This window comes from Hoplias malabaricus, chromosome 11 (genome assembly GCF_029633855.1).
Source record: "Hoplias malabaricus isolate fHopMal1 chromosome 11, fHopMal1.hap1, whole genome shotgun sequence".
NCBI lineage: Eukaryota > Metazoa > Chordata > Actinopteri > Characiformes > Erythrinidae > Hoplias > Hoplias malabaricus.
The window spans coordinates 1148649-1156586 of record NC_089810.1 but is presented as its reverse complement, the minus strand read 5'-3'; positions in this window follow the sequence as shown (position 1 = coordinate 1156586).

Here is a 7938-nt window from a genome sequence, read left to right as displayed (position 1 = left end):
GAGAGTAGTGTGGTAATTTTTACCCTACCACATCCCAAAGCTGAGATATAGGGACATGTTGTGCTGCATAAAATGTATAACTGTAAATTTCATGATGGGATTCCTACTTCCAGTGAAGCTAGGTAAACACATGAGTAGAAGGGTGAGATAAGAAAAGCCTAGTCAGTCCAATATACTCTACACTGCATCTGTATTTTGCTTTATTGGACGTATAACAAGTTCATAAATTTAATTCCAATATATTCAACACCAATAAACCTATTGAGAGAAAATCCCAGTTACGTAAGTCCTCATATCTCAGCTTTGGGATGAGATAGGCTGAAAATAATCACACCCCTGTGTAAGTCAGGACCTGCTTAATCAACATCGTGAGTTTGGAAGAAATCTGAGACGGTCAAAAATTTAGTCTAAAAAAACACAAACAGGTACCCCTTAGTGTTTTTTTGGGTGAAAAAAGTGATCTCCTCAGATCTTCTTCAAACTCACACCGTGTGTCAGGGAGGTCCTGACGACGAGAGTAGTGTGGTAATTTTTGCCCTACCACATCCCAAAGCTGAGATATAGGGACATGTTGTGCTGCATAAAATGTATAACTGTAAATTTCATGATGGGATTCCTACTTCCAGTGAAGCTAGGTAAACCCATGAGTAGAAGGGTGAGATAAGAAAAGCCTAGTCAGTCCAATATACTCTACACTGCATCTGTATTTTGCTTTATTGGATGTATAACAAGTTCATAAATTTATTTCCAATATATTCAACACCAATAAACCTATTGAGAGAAAATCCCAGTGACGTAAGTCCTCATATCTCAGCTTTGGGATGTGATAGGCTGAAAATAATCACACCCCTGTGTAAGTCAGGACCTGCTTAATCAACATCGTGAGTTTGGAAGAAATCTGAGACGGTCAAAATTTTAGTCAAAAAAAAAAAAACACAAAGGGGTACCCCTTAGTGTTTTTTTGGGTGAAAAAAAGTATCCTCCTCAGCTCTTCTTCAAACTCACACCGTGTGTCAGGGAGGTCCTTACGACGAGAGTAGTGCGGTAATTTTTGCCCAAGTTCATAAATTCAATTCCAATATATTCAACACCAATAAACCAATTGAGAGAAAATCCCAGTTACGTAAGTCCTCAATTCTCAGCTTTGGGATGAGATAGGCTGAAAATAATCACACCCCTGTGTAAGTCAGGACCTGCTTAATCAACATCGTGAGTTTGGAAGAAATCTGAGACGGTCAAAATTTTAGTCAAAAAAAAAAAAACACAAAAGGGTACCCCTTAGTGTTTTTTTGGGTGAAAAAAAGTATCCTCCTCAGCTCTTCTTCAAACTCACACCGTGTGTCAGGGAGGTCCTTACGACGAGAGTAGTGCGGTAATTTTTGCCCAAGTTCATAAATTCAATTCCAATATATTCAACACCAATAAACCAATTGAGAGAAAATCCCAGTTACGTAAGTCCTCAATTCTCAGCTTTGGGATTAGATAGGCTGAAAATAATCACACCCCTGTGTAAGTCAGGACCTGCTTAATCAACATCGTGAGTTTGGAAGAAATCTGAGACGGTCAAAATTTTAGTCAAAAAAAAAAAAACACAAAGGGGTACCCCTTAGTGTTTTTTTGGGTGAAAAAAACTATCCTCCTCAGCTCTTCTTCAAACTCACACCGTGTGTCAGGGAGGTCCTTACGACGAGAGTAGTGCGGTAATTTTTGCCCAAGTTCATAAATTCAATTCCAATATATTCAACACCAATAAACCAATTGAGAGAAAATCCCAGTTACGTAAGTCCTCAATTCTCAGCTTTGGGATTAGATAGGCTGAAAATAATCACACCCCTGTGTAAGTCAGGACCTGCTTAATCAACATCGTGAGTTTGGAAGAAATCTGAGATGGTCAAAATTTTAGTCAAAAAAAAAAAAACACAAAGGGGTACCCCTTAGTGTTTTTTTGGGTGAAAAAAAGTATCCTCCTCAGCTCTTCTTCAAACTCACACCGTGTGTCAGGGAGGTCCTTACGACGAGAGTAGTGCGGTAATTTTTGCCCAAGTTCATAAATTCAATTCCAATATATTCAACACCAATAAACCAATTGAGAGAAAATCCCAGTTACGTAAGTCCTCAATTCTCAGCTTTGGGATTAGATAGGCTGAAAATAATCACACCCCTGTGTAAGTCAGGACCTGCTTAATCAACATCGTGAGTTTGGAAGAAATCTGAGATGGTCAAAAATTTAGTCTAAAAAAACACAAAGGGGTACCCCTTTGTGTTTTTTTGGGTGAAAAAAAGTGACCTCCTCAGATCTTCTTCAAACTCACACCGTGTGTCAGGGAGGTCCTGACGACGAGAGTGGTGTGGTAATTTTTGCCCTACCACATCCCAAAGCTGAGATATAGGGACATGTTGTGCTGCATAAAATGTATAACCGTAAATTTCATGATAGGATTCCTACTTCCAGTGAAGCTAGGTAAACCCATGAGTAGAAGGGTGAGATAAGAAAAGCCTAGTCAGTCCAATATACTCTACACCGCATCTGTATTTTGCTTTATTGGATGTATAACAAGTTCATAAATTTAATTCCAATATATTCAACACCAATAAACCTATTGAGAGAAAATCCCAGTTACGTAAGTCCTCAATTCTCAGCTTTGGGATGAGATAGGCTGAAAATAATCACACCCCTGTGTAAGTCAGGACCTGCTTAATCCACATCGTGAGTTTGGAAGAAATCTGAGACGGTCATAATTTTAGTCAAAAAAAAAAACACAAAAGGGTAGCCCTTAGTGTTTTTTTGGGTGAAAAAAAGTATCCTCCTCAGATCTTCTTCAAACTCAAACCATGTGTCTGGGAGATCCTGACGAAGAGAGTGGTGTGGTAATTTTTGCCAAAGTTCATAAATTCAATTCCAATATATTCAACACCAATAAACCAATTGAGAGAAAATCCCAGTTACGTAAGTCCTCATATCTCAGCTTTGGGATGAGATAGGCTGAAAATAATCACACCCCTGTGTAAGTCAGGACCTGCTTAATCAACATCGTGAGTTTGGAAGAAATCTGAGATGGTCAAAAATTTAGTCTAAAAAAACACAAACAGGTACCCCTTAGTGTTTTTTTGGGTGAAAAAAGTGATCTCCTCAGATCTTCTTCAAACTCACACCGTGTGTCAGGGAGGTCCTGACGACGAGAGTGGTGTGGTAATTTTTGCCCAAGTTCATAAATTCAATTCCAATATATTCAACACCAATAAACCAATTGAGAGAAAATCCCAGTTACGTAAGTCCTCAATTCTCAGCTTTGGGATTAGATAGGCTGAAAATAATCACACCCCTGTGTAAGTCAGGACCTGCTCAATAAACATCGTGAGTTTGGAAGAAGTCTGAGACGGTCAAAAATTTAGTCTAAAAAACCACAATGGGGTACCCCTTAGTGTTTTTTTGGGTGAAAAATGTGACCTCCTCAGATCTTCTTCAAACCCACACCGTGTGTCAGGGAGGTCCTGACGAAGACAGTGGTGTGGTAATTGTTGCCCTACCACATCCCAAAGCTGAGATATAGGGACATGTTGTGCTGCATAAAATGTATAACTGTAAATTTCATGATGGGATTCCTACTTCCAGTGAAGCTAGGTAAACCCATGAGTAGAAGGGTGAGATAAGAAAAGCCTAGTCAGTCCAATATACTCTACACTGCATCTGTATTTTGCTTTATTGGACGTATAACAAGTTCATAAATTTAATTCCAATATATTCAACACCAATAAACCTATTGAGAGAAAATCCCAGTTACGTAAGTCCTCATATCTCAGCTTTGGGATGAGATAGGCTGAAAATAATCACACCCCTGTGTAAGTCAGGACCTGCTTAATCAACATCGTGAGTTTGGAAGAAATCTGAGACGGTCAAAAACTTAGTCTAAAAAAACACAAACAGGTACCCCTTAGTGTTTTTTTGGGTGAAAAAAGTGATCTCCTCAGATCTTCTTCAAACTCACACCGTGTGTCAGGGAGGTCCTGACGACGAGAGTAGTGTGGTAAATTTTGCCCTACCACATCCCAAAGCTGAGATATAGGGACATGTTGTGCTGCATAAAATGTATAACTGTAAATTTCATGATGGGATTCCTACTTCCAGTGAAGCTAGGTAAACCCATGAGTAGAAGGGTGAGATAAGAAAAGCCTAGTCAGTCCAATATACTGCATCTGTATTTTGCTTTATTGGACGTATAACAAGTTCATAAATTTAATTCCAATATATTCAACAACAATAAACCAATTGAGAGAAAATCCCAGTTACGTAAGTCCTCAATTCTCAGCTTTGGGATTAGATAGGCTGAAAATAATCACACCCCTGTGTAAGTCAGGACCTGCTTAATCAACATCGTGAGTTTGGAAGAAATCTGAGACGGTCAAAAATTTAGTCTAAAAAACACAAAGGGGTACCCCTTAGTGTTTTTTTGGGTGAAAAAAAGTATCCTCCTCAGATCTTCTTCAAACTCACACCGTGTGTCAAGGAGGTCCTGACGACGAGAGTGGTGCGGTAATTTTTGCCCTACCACATCCCAAAGCTGAGATATAGGGACATGTTGTGCTGCATAAAATGTATAACTGTAAATTTCATGATGGGATTCCTACTTCCAGTGAAGCTAGGTAAACCCATGAGTAGAAGGGTGAGATAAGAAAAGCCTAGTCAGTCCAATATACCGCATCTGTATTTTGCTTTATTGGACGTATAACAAGTTCATAAATTTAATTCCAATATATTCAACACCAATAAACCAATTGAGAGAAAATCCCAGTTACGTAAGTCCTCAATTCTCAGCTTTAGGATTAGATAGGCTGAAAATAATCACACCCCTGTGTAAGTCAGGACCTGCTTAATCAACATCGTGAGTTTGGAAGAAATCTGAGACGGTCAAAAATTTAGTCTAAAAAAACACAAACAGGTACCCCTTAGTGTTTTTTGGGTGAAAAAAGTATCCTCCTCAGATCTTCTTCAAACTCACACCGTGTGTCAGGGAGGTCCTGACGACGAGAGTGGTGTGGTAATTTTTGCCCAAGTTCATAAATTCAATTCCAATATATTCAACACCAATAAACCAATTGAGAGAAAATCCCAGTTACGTAAGTCCTCAATTCTCAGCTTTGGGATTAGATAGGCTGAAAATAATCACACCCCTGTGTAAGTCAGGACCTGCTTAATCAACAACGTGAGTTTGGAAGAAATCTGAGACGGTCAAAAATTTAGTCTAAAAAAACACAAAGGGGTTACCCCTTTGTGTTTTTTGGGTGAAAAAAAGTGACCTCCTCAGATCTTCTTCAAACTCACACCGTGTGTCAGGGAGGTCCTGACGACGAGAGTGGTGCGGTAATTTTTGCCCTACCACATCCCAAAGCTGAGATATAGGGACATGTTGTGCTGCATAAAATGTATAACTGTAAATTTCATGATGGGATTCCTACTTCCAGTGAAGCTAGGTAAACCCATGAGTAGAAGGGTGAGATAAGAAAAGCCTAGTCAGTCCAATATACTCTACACCGCATCTGTATTTTGCTTTATTGGACGTATAACAAGTTCATAAATTTAATTCCAATATATTCAACACCAATAAACCAATTGAGAGAAAATCCCAGTTACGTAAGTCCTCAATTCTCAGCTTTAGGATTAGATAGGCTGAAAATAATCACACCCCTGTGTAAGTCAGGACCTGCTTAATCAACATCGTGAGTTTGGAAGAAATCTGAGACGGTCAAAAATTTAGTCTAAAAAAACACAAACAGGTACCCCTTAGTGTTTTTTTGGGTGAAGAAAAGTATCCTCCTCAGATCTTCTTCAAACTCACACCGTGTGTCAGGGAGGTCCTGACGACGAGAGTGGTGTGGTAATTTTTGCCCAAGTTCATAAATTCAATTCCAATATATTCAACACCAATAAACCAATTGAGAGAAAATCCCAGTTACGTAAGTCCTCAATTCTCAGCTTTGGGATTAGATAGGCTGAAAATAATCACACCCCTGTGTAAGTCAGGACCTGCTTAATCAACATCGTGAGTTTGGAAGAAATCTGAGACGGTCAAAAATTTAGTCTAAAAAAAAACAACACAAAGGGGTACCCCTTAGTGTTTTTTTGGGTGAAAAAAAGTATCCTCCTCAGATCTTCTTCAAACTCACACCGTGTGTCAAGGAGGTCCTGACGACGAGAGTGGTGCGGTAATTCTTGCCCTACCACGTCCCAAAGCTGAGATATAGGGACATGTTGTGCTGCATAAAATGTATAACTGTAAATTTCATGATGGGATTCCTACTTCCAGTGAAGCTAGGTAAACCCATGAGTAGAAGGGTGAGATAAGAAAAGCCTAGTCAGTCCAATATACTCTACACTGCATCTGTATTTTGCTTTATTGGACGTATAACAAGTTCATAAATTTAATTCCAATATATTCAACACCAATAAACCTATTGAGAGAAAATCCCAGTTACGTAAGTCCTCATATCTCAGCTTTGGGATGAGATAGGCTGAAAATAATCACACCCCTGTGTAAGTCAGGACCTGCTTAATCAACATCGTGAGTTTGGAAGAAATCTGAGACGGTCAAAAACTTAGTCTAAAAAAACACAAACAGGTACCCCTTAGTGTTTTTTTGGGTGAAAAAAGTGATCTCCTCAGATCTTCTTCAAACTCACACCGTGTGTCAGGGAGGTCCTGACGACGAGAGTAGTGTGGTAAATTTTGCCCTACCACATCCCAAAGCTGAGATATAGGGACATGTTGTGCTGCATAAAATGTATAACTGTAAATTTCATGATGGGATTCCTACTTCCAGTGAAGCTAGGTAAACCCATGAGTAGAAGGGTGAGATAAGAAAAGCCTAGTCAGTCCAATATACTGCATCTGTATTTTGCTTTATTGGACGTATAACAAGTTCATAAATTTAATTCCAATATATTCAACAACAATAAACCAATTGAGAGAAAATCCCAGTTACGTAAGTCCTCAATTCTCAGCTTTGGGATTAGATAGGCTGAAAATAATCACACCCCTGTGTAAGTCAGGACCTGCTTAATCAACATCGTGAGTTTGGAAGAAATCTGAGACGGTCAAAAATTTAGTCTAAAAAACACAAAGGGGTACCCCTTTGTGTTTTTTTGGGTGAAAAAAAGTGACCTCCTCAGATCTTCTTCAAACTCACACCGTGTGTCAGGGAGGTCCTGACGACGAGAGTGGTGTGGTAATTTTTGCCCTACCACATCCCAAAGCTGAGATATAGGGACATGTTGTGCTGCATAAAATGTATAACCGTAAATTTCATGATAGGATTCCTACTTCCAGTGAAGCTAGGTAAACCCATGAGTAGAAGGGTGAGATAAGAAAAGCCTAGTCAGTCCAATATACTCTACACCGCATCTGTATTTTGCTTTATTGGATGTATAACAAGTTCATAAATTTAATTCCAATATATTCAACACCAATAAACCTATTGAGAGAAAATCCCAGTTACGTAAGTCCTCAATTCTCAGCTTTGGGATGAGATAGGCTGAAAATAATCACACCCCTGTGTAAGTCAGGACCTGCTTAATCAACATCGTGAGTTTGGAAGAAATCTGAGACGGTCAAAATTTTAGTCAAAAAAAAAAAACACAAAGGGGTACCCCTTAGTGTTTTTTTGGGTGAAAAAAAGTATCCTCCTCAGATCTTCTTCAAACTCACACCGTGTGTCAAGGAGGTCCTGACGACGAGAGTGGTGCGGTAATTTTTGCCCTACCACATCCCAAAGCTGAGATATAGGGACATGTTGTGCTGCATAAAATGTATAACTGTAAATTTCATGATGGGATTCCTACTTCCAGTGAAGCTAGGTAAACCCATGAGTAGAAGGGTGAGATAAGAAAAGCCTAGTCAGTCCAATATACCGCATCTGTATTTTGCTTTATTGGACGTATAACAAG